Source organism: Rhinopithecus bieti, unplaced genomic scaffold (genome assembly GCF_001698545.2).
Source record: "Rhinopithecus bieti isolate Rb0 unplaced genomic scaffold, ASM169854v2 scaffold_23405, whole genome shotgun sequence".
NCBI classification, from domain to species: Eukaryota; Metazoa; Chordata; class Mammalia; order Primates; family Cercopithecidae; genus Rhinopithecus; species Rhinopithecus bieti.
Window position 1 is genome coordinate 1,724,283 of NW_016811519.1, and position 27,629 is coordinate 1,751,911.

The 27,629-nt window shown below is 39.6% G+C and overlaps 1 long non-coding RNA gene and 1 pseudogene across 1 annotated transcript; both read left to right on the plus strand.

Annotated features, from left to right (window-relative positions):
- Nucleotides 1-1,342: 1,342 nt before the first annotated feature.
- On the plus strand, nucleotides 1,343-7,430 carry LOC108543469 (uncharacterized). Its single transcript, XR_001889580.1, has 3 exons — nucleotides 1,343-1,387; nucleotides 4,282-4,376; nucleotides 7,276-7,430. It is a non-coding gene; the product is annotated as an uncharacterized LOC108543469 (long non-coding RNA).
- Nucleotides 7,431-26,106: 18,676 nt separating this feature from the next.
- Nucleotides 26,107-26,792, plus strand: LOC108543470 (platelet-activating factor acetylhydrolase IB subunit beta pseudogene; annotated as a pseudogene).
- Nucleotides 26,793-27,629: the final 837 nt, after the last annotated feature.

Consider the following 27,629-nt stretch of genomic DNA (forward strand, 5'->3'; position numbering starts at 1 on the left):
ACTAAACTTGGCCAAACAGGGAGTCTTTATTTGGGGACATCTCCATGGAGTATGTTTGGAAGTCTAACTGCAAAAATGTTTTCTACACTAATCAAGCTTTATGTTATCTTTTGTAGTCCTCTTTTGAATATCTTCTTTTAAGACATGATACTTCTAACTAAAACATGAAGCCAGTATGTTAGACGGCTTTTGGGGGTCTCTTGCAATATCATATTCCTCTATGAGGAATAACTTTACATCCAGCATCTTTTGGCCTATTTCTGTTCTGCCTCCCTCTGTAGCACCATCCCGAGTATGTCAGAGGTCTTTGCATTAGTGAACTTTTGTGCCTGTTCCTCATTTAAGTCTATTTTTATTTTCCTTGAGATCATTGCTTTCTTGATATTTTGAGTGAAGAGATTTTGCAGGGCTATTGCTCTAATTTATTTAAAGATCATTTGATTCATTAATTCATTTGATATAAGTATATTGCATACTCACTGTGTGCTCAGCATAGTGCTAGAGTTTGGGCATACAAGAATCTGTCCTCCTGGCCAGACCTCGTTGATACTGGAAATACTTCTAAATTTGAGCTGTGCAAACTGTAATAGGAATATGGGAAGATTAAAATCTTGTTGGACCATGGGCAAGTAGAGAAAGATAGTTTGCAGAAAGAACATCTTGACTTTTTATGTTCCCAGAGCCAGCAAGTATAAAGCATAGTTGAACTTCCTACAAGTAGGTCCTAGGACCCCTTCTGTGTTTTAATTAGGAAGGTTTTCTGCTTTGCAATGAAATGTGCTTAAACAAGTTCTTTCAGTGGCACCATAACGTAAGAGGTTATCTATATTCTTTCTTCTCCGGGAGGATCTCAGTTACTTAAAAGGAGCAAAATAATGGCTTGAAGATAACCCACAAACATAAGGTATAAATCACTGTATTGCACCCTCCCCTACTTCCACTTTCGTTTTGCACCCAAATCCTAAGAACCTGTCCAAGAAGAAAAAGAATTGCCAGAAATAGATTAGTTTCTTCGTCCAAAATCACAATACTCACAGCCAAGGATCCCAGGGATGCTACAGACTGTCTTTCTTTACATCTAAACCCCAATAAGTACCTGACTTTGGATAGTCCAAGAAAAATAGATCTGAAGCTAGACAAGCTCAGATTACTTCACACAATCACCCACGACCCCAGGACTTTTGCAGGTTTGCACTGAAGACTATGCAGCAAAGCTTCCTCACTTCTCTTTTCCTTAGGAGGTGTTACTCCACAGGCCAAATTTAACATTTGCCATATGCCAAAATCTTAAGGATTCTTGATGTGTATTCTATCTGTATGTGCAAAAATGTCTTTTGTTTTAGGGATTGGACATAGGAGAGGCGGGGAGGACTCACCAATTTTAAAGGTATGATAAACTCACAATAGCCCTGATTTTGAACTTTTACAGAGTGGGGACAATAAGTTTAGTGTCTTAAAATAGGACTTCACAATGATAGTTCACTGTAAAAATCATGTCTGGTGATTATCAAGTGTGTGATTTACTGCACTAAAAGCCCTCTGAATTGAGTCCATTTCTGAATAAAGATTGCAACTACTCTCCCAAACACCTTCTCTCTGCTGGAGATTCAGTCCTGAAGCATACTTTCTGGTCTTTTTAGATTCTAATCATATTTGCTTCTCAAATGCATCTTTCTCATGAAAGCCCAGGTGATAAAGGGTAGGTAGCAAATATAACCACAGGTTTCAGTCATGAAAATGCAAGTAGGGGAAGAGGTTTCTACAAGGACAACTTCGGTCGGCATCCTTTCTCCATGAAGGCTCTTTCCTACTGGGATACTAACGAGAAGGTAGCACCAGATATGAAAGGAAAATATGGTATAGAATGGGCATAAGTGGGGAAGGGGAATGATTCTGGCAGCATTCAAATTTTTGAGCAATAGGACATTTCTTGCTAGCAAAGCTGTCCTACGTCAATCTGTTTTTCCATCAGGTTCCTTGGCATTATTTGCATGTGGACAAGTAGGGTGTAGCTGGTTCGACTGGGACCAGAAAGAGAGGCCCTAAAACAAGAAACCAGACATTCCTAACAGTGAGCTTGCTGATAGAGGGAGTAGTCTTTTTCAGCAAGAAGTGGAAGCATCCAGATATGATGATGGCTAATCTGGCAGCACAACAGCTGTATTTATAAGAATGTAACCTGAGATTGTCACTGTCCAATTATATCTGTGATGTTAAATCTCGGTCCCCATACAGACCCTGAAAGGTGATGTAGGTATCAACAAACAGTAAAACTAAAAGAATTTACATGTTGATCAATTTATAACAAGGAAAATACTTACGCTATTTGTATAAGAGAGTGTTGCCCTTTGTTGAAATTGTAATGCATGATGGTGAGGATGGAATCAACTAGGATGTTAAAGCCAGGCACCAATTCTGATTTGGACTAGTGTCAAGAAATGAATTCCAGGGGCAGCCAAAGTTAGAAGTGTAAAGTCAGCTACAAATAAGGAAGTGATCAGATCTCTGGAGTCTTGGTGACCTGCCATCCCTGAGGGCACTCTTGAAGAGATCTAACCTGCTTCTGAACCAGAACAAGATCTTTTTTAAAAATTTTTTTTTTAATACAAAGCCAGGCAAGTGGCTGCCATCAGGAAAGTTTCAGGTCATAATATGAGATTTCTAGTCATTAGTCATCAGTTCAAGGAGCAGGACACCATTGCTCTCAGGAAGACACAAATGTGAAAGGACAATGGTATATAATCAGTCATTAGAGCAGGACACAAAGTCCAAACTAAAGGCATGTTGAGGAAGACACAATGAGGTCCAGAGAGAGGTACTAGACTTACTCAAATCCCTTACTCCCAAGCCTGAATCAATTCCAAGGGCCAGGATGTCTCCATTTGAGGGAAGAAAGAGCAAGAGAAAAGAAACCAAGAAGTGCTTGACATCCTGAGCAATTCCCAGATGCTGCTTTGCCAGAGAGTAGGATGCCAAATATTTCGAGAAAGCCTTTCTGGACTTGAAAAGGGAAAATGAGAGCCAGTCTTGTCGTGTCATTTGACTTTTAAATCATCTCCTGGAGGAAGGTTATCTGGGAGATATTCAGCATGAGATGATTCTTTATAAGGCTAAATGAAAGCAAGGATTTTCCCTAGCCAATAACCTTAGAAATGCATGAGCTAGAATATTTCAAGCCCAAAACGAAATACACCAGAAAGCACTGAAATCATGACACAATGCTGGAAATGATATGAGAAACTTGGGTCTCAAATAATATTTGTAATTGAGTGCAGATAAATGCAAGCTGTAACAAATAACTTCCTGTTGGATGATTTATGTTAAAGTATATATGTAAATCAAAAATTGAGAACTCAGATTCAAAGAAACAACCACTCAAAAGGCTAAAAATCTGTTTCCCTAATGGTCACATGGCAATGCCTACACATAATTTTAATGCCATAATTCCTGAATTGTTTTTCTCCCATGTAGAGTAATAAACCTTAGGAGAAGAGAGGTTTTGAACTCAAAGGAAATTCTAAGCTGCAAAAGCGCTTGCATTTTTAGAGGAGAGACACTAAGTTACTTGCCTAAAGCTGAACAGTTAATCTTATAATTTCAAAAATTTCTACTACCCCAAACTAGTCTTAAATTCCAAGCCATGTCATAAAGTCTCCTATTTCTAAAGGGGTATTTGTCTGTCTTTCCTTAGAGTTAGAGTCATTTAGAATGGCTTCATAGATGGTTTTAGAAGATGTTAACTCATCCTTTATACTTCGGGGGAAGGTGGGCACTGGAGCCTGGCCCCACTCACCTGCCCTGTGTGTTGCAACCAGAGGCTCTGCTTTCACTCTCTGTACTGGGTATCCAGGCATCCCCCAGGGTCCGTAAGAGTTCAGGTTCTCAACTTGCTATGAGGAAGTGATTTAGCACTAGAAGGCTTTGGATTATTATTTGTGGAATGAACAGAAACTCTGCCTTTGGAGAGTCACTTCCATAGTTTCAAGACAAAAAGAAAAACTCAGGAGGAAAACAGTGCTATGTTGCTTACCATAAAAATTAAAGCCTTTCTAGTATTTGCTTCATGTTCAAATAACTCCAATCCTTTTGGGACCCTGATGACCTCCATGTTTGATTCAGCTTTGACTGTTCTAAGATTTAACGTAATTAAGAATGAAAAGTAACTTAACTGTCCAAGATGAGGACAGTGAGATTGCCATAAGTGTTTCTTGCCAAAGAAGGCAGGCTGGTTGTGATTACACCACCTCCTCCTCATTGTCCTATTCTTATCGTGTGCTGCAGTCAGCGTCTTTGACCTATATTTGATTCCCTCTTGCAATATGTGCTTTTGATCATGAAACTGCTGGGAAAAGGCTCCTTCTAAACCACAAAACAAGGTAAGCTGTTTCTTATTTGTTTGAACATATAGGAAGCTGGTGACAGCCAATTTTCTTCCTCTACATCTAAGAAATCGAAAGGTCAGGTGCTAGGAGGGATTATGGAGAGTTTATGAGGCACACAGCCCGCCCCACCACAGGCCTTATCAGGAACAAGCCCAGCTTTCTTTCATAAGCCTCTGGTGGGCGGCTTGTGCTCATGGCTGGCGGTCTGGGGTGCACACTGCAGTTTATCATCAAGCAGCATCTTCAAAATGCCAAACTTTATTTATTGATCTTACAATTCTATGTTATCTCCAACGAGCCACGGGAAAAGTAATACATTTTGTATGGATTAATCCTTGTAATTCTACACAACATACACCCAGAGATAACTCAAACTCGCTTTGTCGTCTCATTACCTAAACAGACTTGTCTTTCTTTAAGTCATCAACAGAGGTCATCTCCCAAATGCCCTTGTGAAATATTCATTAATCAAATAACTAATTTGAAATGGACCTTCAAAGCATTATTCATTTCCCCATCATTCTCCTAACATCAGTTTAAATGCTTTGTGGGTATAATGATTAGGCTGATGTTTAATTAATTGTGAAATTGTGAATTAAAGCTAAGTTGAAAGATAAATCATTTTTTTTTAGTGCATAAGGGAGAAAGAGACAGTGAGCTTGGTTGATGGTTTTAGTTGGGGATTCTTAGTAAATGTTCCTTTATTCACAGCAATAAGACAGTGCTGGATTTTAAGGTTAACCTTTGTGAAGTAAATCTTATTCTTCCATTCTTTCTTGATGGATTTCAGATTCATCACCACATCAGTGAGTGATGCTACAGATCATTGAGCAGATATACAGATGTAAATATAACCTGCTGTTCTCAACAAGTTTTATTGTGAATAAAACAAAACAATTACCGAAGACCCTGTTATGGAAATCACAGCCATAATTTTGTTTACTGTGTGTGATGATGAAAGCTCCACATTTTTTATCCCAGAAGAAAAGGTTTGATTCCCAACTGAGGCCTTCTCTGATTCATGTTTTTACTCCCCAAGTGTACCCTAAAATTTATTATCAGGTACATCACAATGTAATCCCAACACTTTGGGAGGCTGAGGCAGGAGGATTGCTTGAGCCCAGGAATTAAAGACCAGCCCTGAGCAACATAGTGAGACCCTGTCTCTACAAAAAATAAATTAGAAAAAAATTATCCAGGTGTAATGGTATGCCCGTAGTCTCAGCTACTTGGGAGGCTGAGGTGGGAGGATAGCTTGAACCTGGGAGATTGAGGCTGCAGTGAGCTGTGATTGCACTACTACACTCCAGCCTAGGAAACAGAGATACCCTGACAAACAAACAAACAAACAAACAAAAACAAACAAACACAGTGTCAATCAACTTATACTGTTTCTACTTTTAAACCTGTCAGTTACCCCAATTTGACTGTTAACTCCTTGAATGCATGGTCCAAGTGTTACACATCTTTATTTGTACAGCACAGAATTTAATGCTTGTGTTCTCCAACCAAACAGATCCTAGAAGTTTGTTTGCTCTTCCCTTTTCCTGAAGCACCCTAATTAAATAATAAATATTGGAAAAAAGAAACTTTTTTCCACTGTGTTTGCTAAGCAACAAGACACTACTCCATAAAGAAAAACTGAGAATAAAGCCAACAAAAAAAGCAGGTCTCAGAGGTAAAGAAACAGATCCTTGATTTGAACAGCTGGATTGAGCTATTCCTGAAGCTAATGTACCCATAGACACTTCAGTTTCATTATCTAATACGTGCCCTTGTTTATTTAAGATGGTTTATATTTAGTTTGTTTTGTTTGGAACCAAATAAACACTTGATGAGCACAGTCATTTGCAAGTAATCCATATGTTAATTTTGTTATTATTCACCTGCTTAGAGGACTACCTAGTTCCTTCTTCTGTGATCTGTCAATGTGGCTACATTTGCTCCCTCCAAAGGCACATCATGTCTCCTCAGTCCATTTTTTATCTCTGTTCGTCTGGTATCCAGGGTTCATCTCCCTCAACATGGCTGATTTCTTGGATTATGTGAGGCCCACAACCATCTATGGCTGATATGGCTGATAGAACCTGTCCCGAAGTGCTTGCTCTGCCCAGTCTTTGGTGCCTGCTAAGCCATAGTTCCGACGTAATAATCTCTCAGATGCAAAGCAATATAGCACATTGGTTATGCATGGAAACTTTGGTGCACTCTACATGAATATGAATGTTAGCTCCACTATTTACTAACCATATAACCTCATGCAAATCATTTAACTGTGATTCAGTTTCCTCATCTGCAAATCTAGAATAACATTGCCTATTTCACGTGGTTGTAAATGGGATAATGTATGCAAAGTAGTTAGAATAGGCTCTGGCAAGTAGTAAGTATCCAATACACATGGCAGTTATAATCTTCATTGTGATAGAACCAGCCCTCCAATTACATACCAGAAGAATGAAAAGATTTTATATCATCTCATGTGTTTTATAAAGCTCAATTGAAAGCAGGACTCTGCCTTCTTTTTCTTGACCAAGCTTCCTCCCTGACTAGATAATGAGCAACTTTTGGTAGGGTAAGAGCTATGCTTTGACTTTCTGTATCTTCAGCCCAGTGATGATGATGAGTAGACACTAAACATGTGCTTAAATTGTTAATATCCAATAAGCAATAATAATTATTAATATCAATAAACACAAACTCTGTTAATAGTGAATCAGGGTGGCTAGCGATTGGTCATTTTTTCTCACTTTCCCAGTGACTTTGAATTCTGGGGGACACACCCATTCTCCCTAAATAAGCTTATGCCCTAAATACTTATCTGTTTTTCTTCCCTGGGGAACTGACTGGCCCTGAGGAAGAAACATGAATGATGTATTCATTTTTCTCCCTTAAGATATGAAGACTGGAGTGAGCCCTCATCAGCCAGATGGACTGTTTCATCTCTTCTGAAATAGAAACCTCCAACCTACTCAGCTCTTTTGAGGCCAAAAAGATACCCAAGGGCTCTCAAGAAACCAACATTCTCAACACCAGACTAAAACAAGTTTCCTAAAAGCATTTTCCTTTTGGGCTCATTTTTATTACCTCTCCATCCCATGGTCCTCAGAATAATTTGCATGTAACAGTCACTATTAAAATTTTTGAATTGCGAATGATCAATGAATGATGAGGTCAGCCCATCAGTGACTGAACCAATCAGTGAATGAGAAATGAGTAGGAGATGTTTACTGTCTTCTCTGTTCTAAGGCCTGGAGGGTGAGGGCATTCACCTACTAGTTTACCCTCATATATTTTCTTTGCTGGAGTTTCAACACTTCTCCCTTTCATTCTGCTGCAATTGACCAAAACTTAAATAGTCTGGGAGAGGTGGAGAAAGTAGATCCAATAGTATCACTCTCATAAACTCAGGTCCCCATAGGGACATGATCAATGGCCAATAGCCTCTCCTGAATATTTCCTTGCTTCCTGCTTAGGCAAAGAAAATGTGTCCTTCTAAGTCCAAGGAAACAATTGTTTTATGTCTGACTGTTTTTTTAATAAGCCTTCACCATGACCTCCCTGCCTCCACTTATTCTGAATAGCAGGAATCGTGGGGAGGGGCAGGTCACACATGCTTGGAATGTGGTAGATGATGTGCAGCTCAGATGTTACCAGCCATGACGTCTGGCTGAAGTCCGCTTATTGCTAATTTGGTGTCACAGCTGTGTAGGTAAACAAATAAAAATCAAATTCACAGGTCAACCATTCTGAACAATACCTGGCTAATTTTCCTGTTTGAAAAATCATCAAAGCTTTTCAACTGACTTAGAAGGTATTCGTAGGTCAGCTGCTTTGACTAACAAGTGGGTCTTGTGTTTTTGAACATGCAGGATAATGGCGGTAAGGTCCCTAGGCCACAGGTGCTAAAGAGTTACCACATGCATGCGGCACTTCAGAGTGGCACGTCCCTTTGCAATCCATAATGCAGTTAACAAATTTCATCTCATCCTTAGCAAAACAGCTTTCTTAAAACATGCCAAATGTAGTAAAAGTCCATTCAGAATCAAAGCCACTCTCCGCTTAAGAAAATAAATGGTTAGGGAAGTCCCTTTGATTTCTCATTGTGGTTGCTCAGCTTGGGGGCTACCTAATGAGACATAGCAGTTGGTCAAATTAGGGATCCCAGGCCTTTGGATGTTGTGAGTCAGTAAATATTTTCTCCACCCAAAAGTGTGGAAAGCCAATATTGAGTCATCATCATTTTCATTTGCCAAATATAGGCCGCAAAACTAGATCAAACAAGATAAAATTACCTTCTACTGTGACCATGATTAAATACAATAAAAGCTTAACAAATACCAAAAAGGTAGAAAGGATATAATTAGGAATAAAACACATCTCTTTACCTTGAATTAATTTGGTGTTTTAAAAAGTTCTATGTTATTTTACTTTTTCTGATATTACTGAAGATGGATGCAAACATGACTCCCACACAGGTCTTCAGAGTAACCTCTGAAAACCTGTGTTAGTCAGGGTTCTCTAAAGGGATAGAACTAATAGGATAGATTTATAGATGAAAAGGAGTTTATTAAGGAGTATTGACTCACACGATCACAAGGTGAAATCTCACAATAGGCCTTCTGCAAGCTGAGGAATAGGGAAGCCAGTCCCAGTCACAAAACTTCAAAACTAGAGAAGCCGACAGAGCAGCCTTCAGTCTGTGGCCAAAGGCCTGAGAGCCCCTGGCAAACTACTGGTGTAAGTCTAAGAGTCTAAAAGTTGAGGTTTGAGGGCAGGAAGCATCCAGCACAGGAGAAAGATGAAGCCAGGAAGACTCAGCAAGTCAAGTCCGTCCATGTTCTCCTGCATGGTTTATTCCGGCAGTATTGACAGCTGATTAGATTGTGCCCCCTGCAGATTGAGGGTGGGTCTGCTTCTCCCAGTCCACTGACTCGAATGTTAATCTCCTTTGGCAACACCCCCACAGACACACCCGGGAACAATACTTTGCATCTTTCAATCCAATCAAGTTGATACTCAGTATTAACCATCACTAACCAATTGTCTAACTTTTAGCTGTATAGGTAAAACGCTTAAGTAAACTAACGCAAGGATAACTGTAGCAATAAATGCAGAAAGTGTTTTGAAGATCTGTTCATGTCCCTGGCATTGCTCCTCTCCCTTTCTGTTTGTCCAGCTCTCTGGGTGCCTCCTGCTCCCCATATGTAGGTCAGGTGGCACCTGTCCTCCATCAGAATGCCTTCCACTGACTGTCCGATACAGGGGCCCTCAAGCAGTTTCTCCATGTGCTTCTGGGCTCCTCATCTATAAAAAGAATGGAAGCCAACTGAATAACTTCCCTCTAGAATCTATTTGGTTGGGAGGCATAATAATTCCAAATGTCTTGCTATACATACATCCCCCAGAAGGCTTTTCCAGTGATTGTTCCAAGATCCTATCATTGACATTTCTGCAGCACGCCTTATGTTCTGATATCAGAAGCCTTTTTTTTCTTAAGAATCTAATCAGTGTAGTTTTGATGAGGCTGAACTCCACAGCCCAACCTCCACCAAAGCTTTGACCCTTGATCCATGAGGGGCTGATGGTAGTGGGATTTTTGTGCTATAGACCAGAGGTCCCCAACCACTGGGCCACAGACCGGTACCAGTCCATGGCCTGTTAGGAACCAGCCACACAGCAGGAAGTGAGTGGCAGACCAGTGAGCGAAGCTTCATCTGTATTTATACTCCCCATTGCTTGCATTGCTGCCTAAGCTCCATCTCCTGTCAAATCAGTGGTGGCATTAGATTCTCATAGGAGCATGAGCCCTCTTGTGAACTGCGCATGCGAGGAATCCAGATTATGCACTCCTTACAAGAACCTAATGCCTGATGATCTGTCACTGTCCCCATCACCCCCAGATGGAACCGTCTAGTTGCAGGAAAACAAGCTCAGGGCTCCCACTGATTCTACATTATGGTGAGTTGTATAATTATTTTATTAAATATTACAATGCAATAGTAATAGAAATAAAGTGCACAATAAATGTAATGTGCTTGAATCATCCCAAAACATCCTCCCCCGTACCTGGTCCATGGAAAAATTATCTTCCATGAAACCGATACCTGGTGCCAAAAAGATTGGGTACCAGTGCTATAGACAGTGGAATGGTTTCGTTGAGTGTAGTAGGTTAAAGAGTATCCTCTGAAAATTGAAGTACATCTGGAACCTCAGAATTTGACCTTGTTTGGAATAAAATATTCATAGAGAGGTCACTGAGTTGAGGATCTCCAGAAAGATCATCTTAGATTTACGGTGGACCCTCAGTCCAGTGACTGGTATCCTCAAAACATAAAAGAGAGGGAGATTTTAGATCTTCTGAGAGACACAGAAGAGAAACACAAAAAAGGCAATGTGAAGGTGGAGGGAGGGATTGGAGGGATGCATTAAAAAAAAAAATAAATGCCAAGGACTTCCGGCAAACACTAAAAACTAGGAGAGAGGCACATAATGGAGTCCTTCTCGGAACCCACAGAAGGAACCAACCAGCCAACGCCTTGGTTTTCAGTGTCTGAGTTCTGGCCTCCTGAATTGTGAGAAAAGTGCATTTCTGTTGTTTGAAGCTAGTATACTCTGCTCATGGTCATTTGTTATAGTGGCCCTAAGAAACTAATGCATTGGGTTTGTTGAGAGCCATTGTGAACCAAAAAGTATCTGACACAGGTCTCAATAAATGTAGAAAGTTTATTTTGCCAAGGTTAAGGACATTCCTGTGACATCACCTCAGGAGGTCCTCGTGACATGTGCCCAAGGTGGCAGGGTCACAGCTTGGTTTTATACATTTTAGGGAGATATAAGACATCAATCAGTTTGTGTAAAATGTACATTGGTTCAGTCTGGAAAGCTGGGACAACTTGACGTGGGGAGGAGGTGTTCCAGGTCATAGATAGATAAGAGACAAACAGTTGCATTCTTGTGAGTTTCTGATTAGCCTTTCACTGAATACACAATCTAGGGGAATAGTCACTTACACCTTAGTCAGGCTTAGTGAAACAATAGGGCAGATGAAGCACTCAGATATGCTTTTGCCTCACATGAGCAAAGGGATGACTTTTGAGTTCTGTCTGTCCTTTGTCCACAAGGGATTTCCTTATGAGCAAATTGTGAGGGAGGTAGGTAGGTAGCTTTTTATCTTTGCTCTATCTTAATTAGGAATAGAATGGGAGGCAGGCTTGCCCTACAATTCCCAGCCAGACTTTTCCCTTTGGCTTAGTGATTTTGGGGTCCCAGGATTTATTTTCCTTTCACACCATTTTGTCCACCAGGGAAGATCTGTCCTAGGAATGGAGAGAGAAAGAGCAAGCTTGAATCATAACACTGGGACCATGGATCCAGCTAGACTTGAAGTCAGTTGTGTCTCTGTGTGTGAACCAATAACTGCCCTCTTTTTGTTTAAGCTCATTTGAGTTAAGTTTCTCTCGTGGATAGCTGAAAGACTTCTGATAAAAACACGGCTCAGCACTGAGAAAATCTTATTCATCTTTCAAGGCCCAGTCATAGTGGTATTTTCTCCACAAAGCCTTCCCAGGGCTCCCAGGCCTGAAAGGTTCATTTCTCCCTCTGGATTCCTATTGCTCTGCTCTCCTGCCACACACCACACTCTTAAACTCATCTTATCCCTGCTACGAGATCTTTTAGCCTTTTGGAATCAAGAACCCTGTCCTTATCTCATTTTCTTTAGTGCACGAGCTTTATTCCATTTACATTTCTGGTTCTCAATGACCAGAAAAATGGAAAAAAAAAAAGGAATAAAGAATGGGGTTTCAGTGTTTATGGAAGGGAATAGAAAATATATATAGTTTTGTGTTAAGGGCTCTCCTGGTGTTCCGAATCATACCAAACACACAAATCCTCCATCTACTTCCTCATAAATCATCCTACTAGGGAAATCAGCCAAAGACCAGGACTGCTATAAACAGGCATTGGGTTGTTTACTTTACCAGCGTAATAACTGCCAGGCTTTTGTGAAGGGCAGTTGTTACCTCAAATCTGAAGTATTTATCATATCAGTCTCTTTCCTGTTTGAAACCTTTCAACACCTTCCCTCTCCTTTTAGGAAAAAGTCCAAAGCTGTGTTCATAGCTTACAAGGTCCTTTGAAACTGGCTTCTCCTCATCTTCCTAATCTCATGTCTTAAAATCCCCCCACCTGGAATCTATGCTTTGGCTCCTTGCAGCTCCCTATACTTTGGCTTCTTGCAGCTCCCTGATTAGGCCAACAGCTCCACCTGCTCTCTCTTCTCTTTCTTGGTGTCCCTCTTTCTCTGTCTTTCCTTCCTCCAGTCATTGTTCTTCTTCTAGAATGATCACTCCTTCCCCAGTTATTTTTACCTAGCTTATTCCTACGCAGGCATGAGGCCTTTGCCTGGACATCATTTTCTCCAGAGACCTTCCCTTATCCACGGGGTCTCCCCAGTCATGTGCTCCCAGAGTTCCCTGCACCTCCCTAGCATAGCTTTTACCACACTGCATTGTGATTGTCCGTTTACTTGACAATCTTCCTCATTATACAGTTTGAACCATGCCTATTTTGATCAACATTTCATTTCTAGTACACATCACATAGTAGGAATGCTCAAGGCCTGTTGGTTAAATGGCCTAATGATGGCAGAAATGATGAAAAACTTCACGGTAATTCTCAGAGTCTAACGCGGTCTTAGCCATGTGCTTCTTTGTTGGTTTTTTCACTCTCTAGGGGTGACCAGGCCTTCCTATCAGAGGCAGAGGAGAAGAGAGGGATGTAAGGGCCATGGTATCTTTAGAGAAGGCAGGGGGATCATTTCTAACATGGAGTCCCTGTTCTCTTAACTGTCCATGAAAACAATAATGGGAGTCACCATGATATGTTTAACATTTTAAGGGTCTTAGAGAAATCATATAAATGCCCACGACAAGACTGCTTAGGCTAATAAAATAAGAAGGGGCAGAAGGTGTAGTCTGTATATGATAGACAACAGTGTGTTCTGTTTCTGCTTCTTTCCCTAAAGAAACTGTCGCGGGGAATGCACTTCTACTTTGAGGCAGATATGGCCAAGCAAACCGAAGAGTTTGTGTCTCTCTCTGATGGAGGTATTTAATTGTTGGCATCATGCTTCCCAGTCTGTTCTTCCCCTGTCTGAGCAAATTTAGAAGCCCAAGCCAGCATGGAGGTATCATACGGACCTCCCAGACTGTGTGAGCAAGAAATAGACCTTGGTTAGGATAAGCCTTTCAGGTAAGTTTAATATTGTTAGTTATACTAGCAAAACCAGTTTATTTTGATGTACTATTTTATACTTCTTTGAACCTCCACGACATAGCATGGTACTTGGCACAGAGGAGATATCAAGCATTTGTTGAATAAGAAAATGCATGAGTGAATGAACAGAAAATAATTAACTGTGAAACCATGTAATTGCAGACCATTGCAAATCAGAAAACAGACTTTGAGGATTAAAAATATAATAAGTGAAATAGATGCCTCCAGACATTGCATTACAAAGTCTTCTTATTTCTTGCAGCAGGAGTAAGTAACTTTGCCAATAGAACTCAGTTAAAAACATAAGTCTTTTATAAGAAACTTTGCTCATAAATCTAAGCACTTTGATTATCTCACTTCTGAATGACTTTCTCTAAAATATCAGGAAGGTAGGATTCATTGATATTGGTCTTAGCTACTCAGTGGGATTTAAAACTCAATAATGAATCCAGGAAGTGGTTTGCAATTCACTTGATCAACAAAGTCTGTCCAATAAGTGGTATTAAATCAGGTGGAGACCAATTATCAGGATCTTTTTTCAGTAGACCTTTGTGACTGCATGAATATTCTCACCTGGTTAGAAATAATAGCATGGCATATGTTGTTATGTGCCTTTGCTTCTGCATTTACAAAAGCCCACAGCCTAACATCAATACTGGAGGCAGGGTCTTTCTTTTCTAGTACATTGATTTTAAATTAAATTAACTTTGATCTTTAGGTCATCTCCCAGATTCTAAAAGCTGAATGCCTCATTAATGGTGAAAACAGTAGGAGTAAATGTATTGGAGCAGGTTGAACAATTTAAATACTTTGAAATGCAACTAGTGCAAAGTAAGAGTATTGCAAGCTAGCTAATTAACGGTTATTTCCAGTCATGCTGATGAGGGAAAACTGCTTGAGCGGGTAATTCTTGGAAAATAGTTGGGATTTTCCAAGCTTCTTCCTTGCCCTCTGTTTTTTGGGTCCTTCTGCTGTGCTCACACAAATTTCATTTTCCACTTGAATCATGATGGCCCCCATCTATTCCCACAATATTCTCCACTTTTCGGAAGGCTGTATTAGTTATCTATTGCTGCATAACAAATTACTCCAAAATTTAGTGGCTTAAACATTTATTTTCTCATAGTCTCTGTGGGTCAGGAATCTGAGCACCGCTCAGTTGGGTCGTCTGCTGCAGTGTCTCCCACAGTCTGCTATAAAGGGGCCAACTGGGGCTGCAGTCACCCTAAGACATGAAAGGAAATCTGCTTAGGGAAGAATCTACTTTTTTTTTTTTGAGACGGAGTCTCGCTCTGCCGCCCAGGCTGGAGTGCAGTGGCTGGATCTCAGCTCACTGCAAGCTCTGCCTCCTGGGTTTAGGGCATTCTCCTGCCTCAGCCTCCCGAGTAGCTGGGACTACAGGTGGCCGCCACGTCGCCCGGCTAGTTTTGTATTTTTTAGTAGAGACGGGGTTTCACCGTGTTAGCCAGGATGGTCTCGATCTCCTGACCTCGTGATCCGCCCGTCTGGGCCTCCCAAAGTGCTGTGATTACAGGCTTGAGCCACCGTGCCCGGCCGGGAAGAATCTACTTTCAAACTCAATCATGTAGTTGTTGGCGAGATTCAGCTTCTTGCGGGCTGTTGAATTGAGAGGTTTCAGTTCTTTGAGGGCTGTTGGCCAGGAACAACCCCAAGTTCCTTAAAACATAGACCTATTCATAGGGCAGCTCAAAACATGATGAATTGCTTCATCAGAGCAAGCAGGAAAAAAGAGCCAGAGAGAGAAAATGAGAGTGAGAGCGAGAGAGAGCTGGAGAGAAACAGCAAGACCAAATGGAAGTCACTAATTTTTATAACCAAATTTTGGAAGTGCTATCCCACCACTTTTACTATATTTTATTCATTAGAAGTGAGTCACTAGGTTCAGCCTACATTCACAGGAAGTGGATTTCATGGGACATGAATACCATCAAGTGGAATCATTGGAAGCCACCTGAGAAGTCGGCCTGGCATGAAGAGCAAATGTGTGCTAGCAGAAAGCACTTCTTAGACTTTTTCCTTTACTACAGCTCATTAGAAGAGGAGAATGAGGCCAGGCTGGTGGCTCAGGCCTGTAATCTCAGCACTTCGGGAGGCCGAGGCAGGTGGATCACTTGAGGTCAGGAGTTCAAGGCCAGCCTGGCCAACATGGTGGAACCCTGTCTCTACTAAAAATACAAAAATTAGCCAGGCGTGGTGGCGGGTACCTGTAGTACTATCTACTTGGGAGGCTGAGGCAGAAGAATTGCTTGAACCTGGGAAGTGGAGGTTGCAGTGAGCTGAGATCACACCATTGCACTCCAGCCTGGGAGAAGAAGCAAGACTCGAGACTCCGTCTCAAAAAACAAACAATCAAAAACAACAACAAAAAACAGGAGAATAAACAGATATGTATGATTGAGACAGCTTTCTGAAATGAAGAAAATTCTTTGATATGTTTTAACTTAAAAATTAAAGAATACACACACACACACACACACACACACACACACCCAGAAGAAGGATTTCTGGGTTATATGGCAATCCTATTTTTAATCTTTTGAGGAACATCCTTATTGTTTTCCATAATGGCTGTACTCGATTACCTTCCCACCAACACTGTACAAAGGTTTCCTTTACTCCACGTCTTTGTCAACACTTGTTATTTATTTATTTATTTATTTATTTATTTATTTATTTCTGAGACAGAGTCTCACTCTGTCACCCGATCTGGAGTGCAATGGTGCGATCTCAGCTCACTGCAACCTCTGCCTTCTGGATTCAAGCAATACTCCTGCCTCAGTCTCTTGAGTAGCTGGAATTACAGGCGTGCACCACCACCACGGCTAATTTTTTTTGTATTTTTAGTAGAGATGGGGTTTCGCCATGTTAGCCAGGCTGGTCTCAGACTCCTGACCTCAGGTGATCTGCCCGTCTTGGCCTCTCAAAGTGCTGGGATTAGAGGCTTGAGCCTCCATGCCTGACTCTTCTTGTATTTTTTATAATAACCATCCTAGTTGGTGTGAAGTGATATCTCATTGTACTTTTAATTTGTATTTCCCTGATAATTACTGAAGTTGAGCACTTTTGCCTATATTGGTTGGCTATTTTTATGTCTTTTTTGGAGAAATGTCTCTTCAGATTGATTTCCCATTTTAAAATCAGATTATTTTAATTTACTGTATTTTTTGCTATCGAGTTGTGTAAGTTCCTAATATATTTTGGATATTAGCCCCTTATCAGATTCATGGCTTACAAATATGTTTTTCCCAATTTGTAGGCTGCCTTTTTATTTTGCTGATTGTTTTCTTTTCTGTGTAGAACCTTTTATTTCGTGGTAGTGCCACGTGTTTATTTTTTTTCTCAACTGAGTTTTTGGTGGGATATCCAAAAATAATTTCCAATGTTTTCTCTGTTTTCTTCTAGGAGTTTTATAGTTTTGGGTCTTACATTTAGGTCTTTAACTCATTTCTAGTTGATCTTTTTGTATGTTCTAATATAAGAGTCCAATTTCATTCTTTTACATGTGGATATCCAGTTTTCCCAGCACCATTATTGAAGAAGCCACCCTTTACCCGTGTGTCTTCTTGGTTTCCGTGTTAAAAATTAATTTACTGTATGTGCTTGGATTTATTTCTGAGTCTGTATTCTGTTCTCAGTAATCCCTCTTCTTAGTATATATCCAAAGGGTATGAGATCAGCAGCTCATAGAGACAGCTGTGCTCCCATGTTCATTGCAGTGTTATTCACAGTAGCCAAGATATGGAATCAACCAAAACGTTCATTGACAGATAAATGGATAAAGAAATTGTGGTACACACACACACACACACATCAATATATATACATTGGAATATTATTCAGCCTTCAAAAGGAAGGGGATCTTGCCTTATCCAACAACATGGATGAACCCTAAGGATATTATGTGAAAGTGAAATAAGCCAGACACAGAAGTAAAAGTACTTCTTTTACTTCTGTAAATCTGATTTTAAAATGGGAAATCTGATTTTAAAATGGGAAAAGTATACAGAGAGTAGAATGGTGGCTACCAAGGGCAGAGGTGTTAAGGAAGGGGGTAATGGAGAGATGTAGCTCGAAGGTTATAGAGTTGCAGTTATGTGGAATGAATAAGTCTAGCAACCTAATGCATGGCATATGACTCTAATTAAAAATATTTTATTGTATACTGCAAATTCACTGAGAGAATAGACACCAGGTGCTTTTACCACATGCACACATGCAAAGGTAGCTATGTGAGATGATGAGTATGTTAAGTAGCTTGACTGTAGTATTCATTTCACTATGCCTATGTGTAACAAAACATGTGCATCTTAAATATACACAATCAAAATTAAAGAATTTTTCATTTTACTTCATCTATCCTATAAAAGTTACTACATATACTGCACTTATTACATTCCAGGGGTTCTTCTGAGTGCTTAATATGTATTAACTTGTTTTATTTTCTCACACACAAAAAATTCTACAAAAGATTATCTCCATTTTAAAGACTGGGAGACTGAGGGAAGATAGGTTCAATGAGTTGCTCAGGGTTACTCACCTAGTTAATGAAAGAATCAGGATTCAGCCAAAGCAATCAAAGTCCAAAGTCCAGGTTATTATGTATTATATTTTACTTCCTTTCTAGAGTGTTTTGAATTACTTGCCATTATGGGCTGGACTGTGTGCTCCTGAAATTCGTATGTAGAAGTCCTAATCTCTAGTACTTCAGAATGTGAATATACTTGCAGAAAAGCTTTTAAAGAGGTAATTAAGGTTAAATAAGGTCATTGGGGGTGAGTCCTAATCAAATAAGATTAGAGACCTTCTAAGAAGAAGAGATTAGGATACAGACACACACAAACAGGGAAGCCCATGTGAAGACACTGGAAGATAACGGCCATTTACAAACCAAATGGAGGGGAAGGCAGAAAAAACACTTCCAACACTTTGGTCTTGAACTTCTAGCCTCCAGTACTGTGAGGAAGTACATTCCTGTTGTTTAAGCCACCTGATCTGTGTTGTTTGTTATGGCTGTCTTAGTAAACCAATACACCTGCCATCAGGAATATTAATATCCTTAATATTAATAGGGTGGTGTGCCATTTTCTGTCTGTGCTTTCCAGTATCCCCTGGTATGCTCCAGTTTTACTAGTGTGGGTGTTATGGAAAGCTCTTGGGATTTGGCAGCCAAAGCAAGAATTACCTTTAGCATGCAAAATTAGGCAAGCCCCATAACTTCCATGTAAAGTGGATCTAATAACCTCTACCTCACAGGGCTGTTGAGAGGATTAATGAGATAATGTGAAAGTGCCTGACACAGTAGCTGACATATATTAAATCCTTAGTAAATGCCATTTATTCCTTAAACAGCAAGTCACATGTTCAAGCAATTACTGAATACACATAACAGAAGCTTGCCCCTTGTTCACTCTTTCTCTATGTCCATGCAGTCCTAGAAAGAGATGAAAAACATATTCTCAGTTTTTCTTCAGTGCAGGCATTCTCTATATTGGTTCATTATAATTGTTCTTCATCCTGGTCCAGACCCTTACTATTATTTTCATGTAAATGCAAAATTTCAAGAGAACTCTAAAATGGCCTAGCTTGCAGTCTTCTATGAGTTCTTTCGACTGGAGATGATTCAGAAAAATATGTCTCACTGTAAGAACGACAACAAAAATTCCATCAGAATGGGCTCCAGTTTCATTCAGCCAGGGTCTACTGAGTACCTAATGTGCAGGCAGTAAGCTACTTCCTATAAACTGTCACCAAACAACGAATACAATAAAGGCAATCTCAACTTGCAGCAAAGCCAGAATAGGTATAAGAAGAAGGAAGATCTTGATTCCCTGGCATTTTATATTGATCAGATCACCTTTGAAACTGTTTTCAATTGTGGACACTCTTTTTAAATATATAAACTTACAAAGGATATCGTGTTCACTGGATGGTGAGAAGTCTAGGTAAAAAGTTATTTAAATAAATGGGGACAATGCATCAGAAGGTAAAACCTAGGGAGAGTATTTTAAGTGTTTTAAATTCTTCAAATTCCGTCACTTGGAAGGTCTCATTTCTGTTGCTCCTGGTAACAAAACTGCAACTAATAGTGAGGCGTAATTCAATTAAGAAAAACTAAAAATTTCTGCTATGGACTGAATTGTAGCTCCTCACTCCCACCCAACCAAATTTATACGATGAAGCTCTAACTCTTGATGTGAGTGTGTTTGGAGCTAGGACTTTTTAAAGGTAATTAAGGTTAAAGGAGATCATAAGGGTAGGATCATAATCAAATAGAATTGGTGACCTTATAAGAAAAGGAAAACATCTCTCTCAAGAAAAGTCCATGTGAGGACATAGTGAGATGAGAATTTACAAGCCAGGAAGAGGACTCTCACCAGGAACTGAATCAGCTGGCGTCTTCATCTTGGACTTCCCAGCCTTCAGAACTGTGAGAAAATAAGTTTTGCTGTTTTAGCCACCAAGTCTATGTTATTTTGTTATGGCAGCCCGAGCTGCCTAAGGCAATGTCTAAAAGCTAAAATTGAATGATATAATGAGCATTGAATGAGCAGGGCCCTAGATGCACGTGTGTTAGGCACACTATAGACGGAATTTCCAGAGCGGGTTAGAGGTTGGAGTGGCTGACTTTTATGGTTTCTTTCACCCCTGAGATTCTATAATTTCCAAGCCTTCAAAGCCAGATAGATATAGAACCCCAGATTCCTCTGCTTGTATTGCCATCTTCTCACTTTAAGGAGGATGGAGACTTGACAAATTGGTTTCATCTCTTGTGTCAACTCTGATTACTTGGCAGTGGTTGCCTGGAACGCTGTTTTGAGAAGGGTTTTGAAGCTATAAGGAAAAAAATCCATCACAGAAAGAGCTAATATTTATTGGACACTTGTCATGTACTGGGTCCTATTCTAAACCTGGTATTTGTTTTAATTTACTTTATACTTGCCACAACTCTAAGAAGTGAATTAGTATGAGCATTTTTTTATAAGAATGTCAAGACACGGACCAGCAACTACTCAAAGGCCACATGGCTAGTAAATGGCAACATCAGACCACATACCCAGTAGTTTGACTCAAGAGCATGCCAATAACACCACACTGTAATATCTTTCCCACAACCCATTTGCAACGTTTATCATGAGTGGTAGGGGATGAAGAGGTATATGTTTGAAAGGCAATCAGGATCTACTTTGGAGGAAGCTCAAACTAAGACTAGTAAGCATAAAATATGTTTATTTGAATGCCGTAGTTATTCAGACCTAAATCAGAAAATGTTCAGACTGCTTAATAATTGAATAACAGGTCTGTCCTTGGTAACAATAAATTACAAGGAAGCTGTGTCTAGAATTCCATGATTTCTTCCAAAATTCTTTTTGGAGTTATGTTATATTAGTTCATGCTATGATGGGTGGTAGGAATAGGTAACACCAGTTATTAAACCATATTTCTTTTTTTTTATTATTATACTTTAAGTTCTAGGGTACATGTGCATAACGTGCAGGTTTGTTACATATGTATATTTGTGCCATGTTGGTGTGCTGCACCCATCAACTCGTCAGCACCATCAATTCATCATTTATATCATGTATAACTCCCCAATGCAATCCCTCCCCCCTCCCCCCTCCCCATGATAGGCCCCAGTGTGTGATGTTCCCCTTCCCGAGTCCAAGTGATCTCATTGTTCAGTTCCCACCTATGAGTGAGAACATGCGGTGTTTGGTTTTCTCTTCTTGTGACAGTTAAACCATATTTCTCTGACTTTGCAGCTATCCATGATTGCAGGAACTCCAACTTCCCTCTTAATCTAATTCTCCCTTCCAGATATCTATTTATAGAAGTATGCTAGCAATCACATGTGCTCAATGGTTGCCCCACACACCTCATTCCTTTCATTAGCTCTCCTCCTTTCTTGCTCTAGCTCCCTGTGACAGTATCTTCTTGAGTTTTTTCATGCAATCTCTTGTTCAGGATGCTGATAACTGCAAAACTATTTTCTTTTCCGTCTTGTCACCTAACTGTGTCTCCTGAAGGTAATGCCATTGTCTTTCTCTTCTGTGGTTTAGATTTGCTTGATTTCCTCAGTTAACCATGACTGTTGAATACTCCATCAGTAACCCCCAAATTTGACACATAACAGTAGGTTTTTCCCTATAGACAAGCACAACCCTTTCTCCAATTAACTCCAAAGGATAATTCCCAGTATCTCATGTCCCTCAGTGTCTGGCAGATTTATGAGAGACAGGCGAATGGGAGGCACTGGTTTATAAAATAACCTTTGCAAGTCAAGCATTCATTGTGAATACACCTCATTTTTTACATGATTTGAAGAAAATTCCATGTCTCTCCCTGCACAAGTCTCAATGTGTCTCATTTTCAAATTTATTTAAAATAATGCTTTCTACCAAATTGGCCTCATGAGCCCTGTATTATTTCTCTTTCCAAAATTTCCTTGTGTTCTCTTTATTATAAAGAAGGCTAAGGAGAGATGATAAAAATCTACAATTCTTGATCCTGCATTTTAAAATGCAAAATGTCAAAACCAAATAAAGTAGGTCAAGGCTTCTCCGCATTTAGCAGACACTAGTGCTTGTCCATATCAGTAAATATTAAAGCTGATAGATAATCAAAAGTGTGATATCTTTCTTTAGTATAAGAAAATATTATCAAGGGGCTAACATTCTATTTTTATCTTAGTCAAAGAAATGGAACTATATAACTTTATTGCTTATGAATTTATAGATGAGTATTTTGTACATTTAAATTAAGGTACTTTATTTTGCATTTATTTGGACAATGAGTAATAGTTAAACACATTCAACTCATTAATTATCAGTGAAGTCTGTTCAAATACAGCCTGTGATTAAGTTCATGAAATCTTCAGGGGTTTGAAGCAATATTTAAAATTCTCATAGAACAAAATGGAAGAATGTGCAAGAAGGAATAATACTTGAATTCAAGACTAGAGGTATCTGGGGAAAACTGTAAGTCTTTGGTTTATTTTGAGATTGAAGGTTATGAATATCTTCCATTATTCTGGGACATAATAATACTCAGTTGGACAAACATAATAAAATGTGTAAGTAAAATTAAGTGATGGTGCTACTATTCCTTCCAATAATAGCAACTCTAATATCTAGGATACATGCCATGTTTCTTTAATGAAGAAGAAAAATGAAAAAACCTCTGAAGCAGGCCAATACTATTAATACAATGAATGATTTTTTAAAATTCACCTCACTAATATCAGTGAATGGTTTTAGCAACTACTTGCAGGATAATGAAAACTTGCTGCTATCAGTTAGTGGAGAGAGGCATGGGCTTGAAGGACTTCATCCCGGGAAAGAAGATTGCAACCTGAAGCCTGAAATCTTTCATGTCCTTCCAAATGTGCCACCTGCCTCCTTAAAGTTTGAGAAGAGAGTTATAGTGATACCTATATGAAACTGGAATTTTTCCTTGACGAGGATGTCATCTGTATCTAATCCTGGAACCATTAAGAACCTGATTCCCTAGAGTTCATGCTGTTACGCCCAGTCAACATCAAAATCCAGTCCTTCAAAATAGGGAACATTGAGTTTGGAGCAGTTGCTCTACCATTTCCAGGGCACTGACTGGTAACCTTGCTCTGAAAGCCATTCATGCCCTAGAAATGCTTGACATTGGCTTTACATCCATGATCCTGCATCAATTTCTGGTTTGGATGTAGGACTCCCTGAACCCATGTCTCTGAGTGTTTGCAATGGGCACATCTGGCATCCCTTCTGCAGTCTCTACTTTAGACTCTAGTTGTGTCTCAAGTACCCTGGCTCTGTCCTTAGGCCTATCAAAACTTTATGTCTGTCTGTATTCTTCCCTGGTAAAAGAACTTCCTCCAACCCCTAACCAACCACCTGCCGTTTGACATCAACATTCTTCTAATCTGAATCATGGGTTCTACATCTGCTATTTGCTCTGTGCCACCCTCTTGTTCACAAGAAGAGCAACCCTACCTGGAATGTGGGTTGACCTTTTGTGTCTGAAAGCACTCCTTCTGATGCATTCATTTTCCTGATCTCTTTCTCTTTGGTAAAATGAAAATTAAATGTATAAGATTTATTAAAGGTGGTGGCAGTGATAGGCGAGGAGGAGGAAGAAGAAAAAATCATACAGAAGGAGATTGCTTTCAATGTCACTAACATAGTAATTCATAATTCATGTGAAATGGCTAACACCTCTTCCTAAAATGGAAGCTCATGGAAGAGTCCATTTTTCTCTTATCAACTCAGACACCACCTCCTCTTCCCCAAATAAGTGACTATTACATCAGAAAGAGTTTTGAAATGTTCCTTTCTAAACTAAAATATCAAGAAGCCAGATTTGACTATATATATATATATATGTGTGTGTGTGTATATATATATATATATATGCATGCACACACACACACACATACACACATATAGTGCTTCTATGTGTATATCTGTATCTAACTATATCTATCTACATCCACATATCTGTATGATATAGATATATCATATAGAGATCTATTAATCTATATATAGTCCTTTGCAGCATATATTTTATATATATATATATTTTACATCCCTGCAATATATACATTGTATATATTGCAAAGAGCACAGAGGTCAAGTGCACTAAACTATGTGTGTGTGTACGTGTGTGTGTGTGAGAGAGAAAGATGTTCCAACAGTTCTGTGAGCTGTTATAACAAATTATTGAACCTGGGGGGAGGATTATGGGAACCCCTGATTTGTAGCTAAGTTACAGAAGTGTAGATACCCTGGACAATGGAATTAATGTATGATTAATTCCATTTTCCCTTAGTCAGATTCCCAAGCCTGGGGGGAGGATTATGGGAACCCCTGATTTGTAGCTAAGTTGGACAGAAGTGTGGATACCCTGGACAACCAGTACTTGTGACTGGCAGTAGGGCAGTCTTCTGGGACTGAACCCTTGACCTATGAGATCTGTCTTAACTATGCGTAGTCAGTGTCAGAATTGAATTAAGCTATAGGACACTCAGTTTGTGTCTGGAAAGTTAGAGAACTGGTTGGTACAAGAAGAAAAATTCCCATGCCTTTGGTATCAAAAGTGTTGTGAGCAGAGAAACAGTTTTCTTTTAAATATAAGAACTTGCCAAACAGGCATGGTGGTTCATGTCTGTAATCCCAGCCATTTGGGAGGTTGAGGCGGGAGGATTGCTGAGCCCAGGAGTTTGAGATCAGCTTGGGCAACATAGCAAAATCCCATTTCTACAAAAAAAAAAACACAAAAATTAACCAGGGATGGTGGCATGCTCCTATAGTCCCAACTACTTGGTGAACTGAGGCAGGAGGATCACTTGAGCCCAAGAGTCTGAGGCTGCAGTGAGCTATGATCATACCACTACAGTTCAAACTGGATGACAAAGTGAAAGACCCTGTCTCTTGAAAAAAAAAAAAAGAAAAGAAAAAGGAAAAAAAGAATATACTTTAAAACATTTATAGTTTTTATCCTTTAGTATAGATTTCAGTCATTCACAAATTCTGCTGTTGTCTGTAAATCCTCTGGGCAAGTGACTGAACTTTATGGAGACTACATCACTAGTATAGTCTTTAGTCCTGATTTTGATGTTCAAGTTGGGCTAAACCAGGGTAAATAGCCCCTATATAGCATTCTGTCTTAATAAGACTTATTTGCTGGGTATGCTGCAAGTTACAGAAAGATAACATATTTCAAAGACTGAAAGAATCACCTGTATTATGAGTACACTATTTGCAGTAACTAAAACTAGACATTCTGAACTGAAAGCTTAAAAGTATGGTGGATTCTTCAGGTGGTACATCGAAACTAGAGCAAATGAAGGAAATGATGACAATAGATCCCATAAACTGATGAATATGCTCTATGACAAAATTTAAACAAGATTTAAAATGTTAATTATAAAATCTATGATGGTTGATAGTGAAATGAATTACTTTTCTATTATGAAGGAGATACACAAAAACACCAAATCACTGTAAGAAAAAGAGATTCCCTTATTGAATAAAGCTAAGTGTGAGACATATGGGGAGTCATGAAGTCAAGATCCTGACTCTGAGTGTAAAGAAATAGAAGCATAAGCTACTAACACAGCATTCCAGAGGATATGCTCTTGCTTCTCAAATGCTTACCTCAAGTTATTGAAGGAATCATGTTTGCTTTATATACGTATCTATTTCTTATGTGCATAATTAAGAATTTGTTAAAGAAATCTAGAGCTGACAAATCCCATAAAGAAGTTACCTAAATTCTTTTTCTTTGGGATAAAAATATCTCTAGGCTGCTGCTGGTGCTGGGGCCTGAGGAGGTCTGCGCCAGAGGAGGGCCGCAGGAACTGAGCAAGTGACAGACGCACCACCCGTCAATGCTACAACCTTGTAGGGCCTCCATGGACCCTCTACGTGAGTGTAGAATGAGCCAAGCAGACTCAAACACAGCAGCTATTCCACATGCAGTGGAAGATATTCAAGGAGACGACAGATGGATATCTCAGCACAACAGATTTGTCCTGGATGGTAAAGACAAAAAGCCTAATGTTCTGTTTGTTGGAGACCCCATGGTGCAGTTAATGCAGCAACATGAGATATGGCGAGAGCTTTTTTCCCCATTTCACGCACTGAATTTTGGAACTGAGGAAGATACAAGACATGTTTTATAGAAACTAAAGAGTAGAGAACTGGAGAATATTAAACCTAAGGTCATTGTTGTCTGGGTAGGAACAAGCAACCATGAAAATACAGCAGTAGAGTTAGAAGGTGGGATCAAGGCCATCATTCACTCTATCAATTTATCAATATAAGGCAACCACAAGGCAAAATTCTTGTATTGGAAGTGTTACCTTGAGGTAAGAAGCCCAACCCTTTGAGGCAAAAGGTGAACTAGCTTCTCAAGGTTTCCTTGCTGAAGCTTGCCCATGTGTAGGTCCTGCATACAGACAGGGGCTTCATGCACCCTGACAGTGCCATCTCCTGCCATGAGATATTTGATTTTCTGCATCTTACAGGAGAGGGCTATGCAAAGATCTGCAGAGCCCTCTATGAACTGATTGTGCAGCAGATGGAGGAAACACCCAAGGAGAAACAAACCACCATTGCCTGACTGGCTCCCATCAGTGTTAATCTCTTCCCAGCTTCCTCGATCAGTTATGTCATTGGTACTACAGAATTCATCTCTTTCTCAAGGCACGTTGCATTGCAGAATGTTCCTGGATGTTCGGATCTAGTGTTTGAAAGGGTAGAGGGATTTACACTGGTCCTGCATGTAGAAGGTTTATTAGACACAGGAGAAAAATTAGCCTAGGAAGATTGTTGTTTAAATTTATATGAAACCAGAAGGAGACTTTTTAGTTGTATGTGTGATGCATTTGTTGACTTATCACTGTTTTTTCTAGGACAATATCAAGTCCAAGTACTGAACAATATGCAGCTTTATTTCTTGGCCTCGCTTTCTGTGGGTTATATCATATATAATAATTATCAGAATCACACCTACTTGGCTTAAAACAGATTTTATTCTCATTTTAAAGATCATAATTTAGCCTTTTTTCTTATTTTGCTTTATTCATACGTATCCTCAATATTTTCTTAACATGTAGCAACAGATTGAACATGCTTGCTATTCAAACATGAGAGATACTATAGTTACAAGGGAATTTGTTCCACTTTCTTAATCCTTCCTATGCCTAGCAGTGAAAAACGAATTTTGCCCCATGCAGGGAATCGTTTGGAAGGTTTTTTGTTTCTATTTGTTTGTTTTTTGTTTAGACGGAGTCTCATTCTGTCGCCCAGGCTGGAGTGCAACAGCATGATCTCAGCTCACTGCAACCTCTGCCTCCTTGGTTCAGGCGATTCTCCTGCCTCGGCCTCCGGAATAGCTAGGATTACAGGCACCCACCACCACGCCTGGCTAATTTTTTTGTGTTTTTAGTAGAGACAG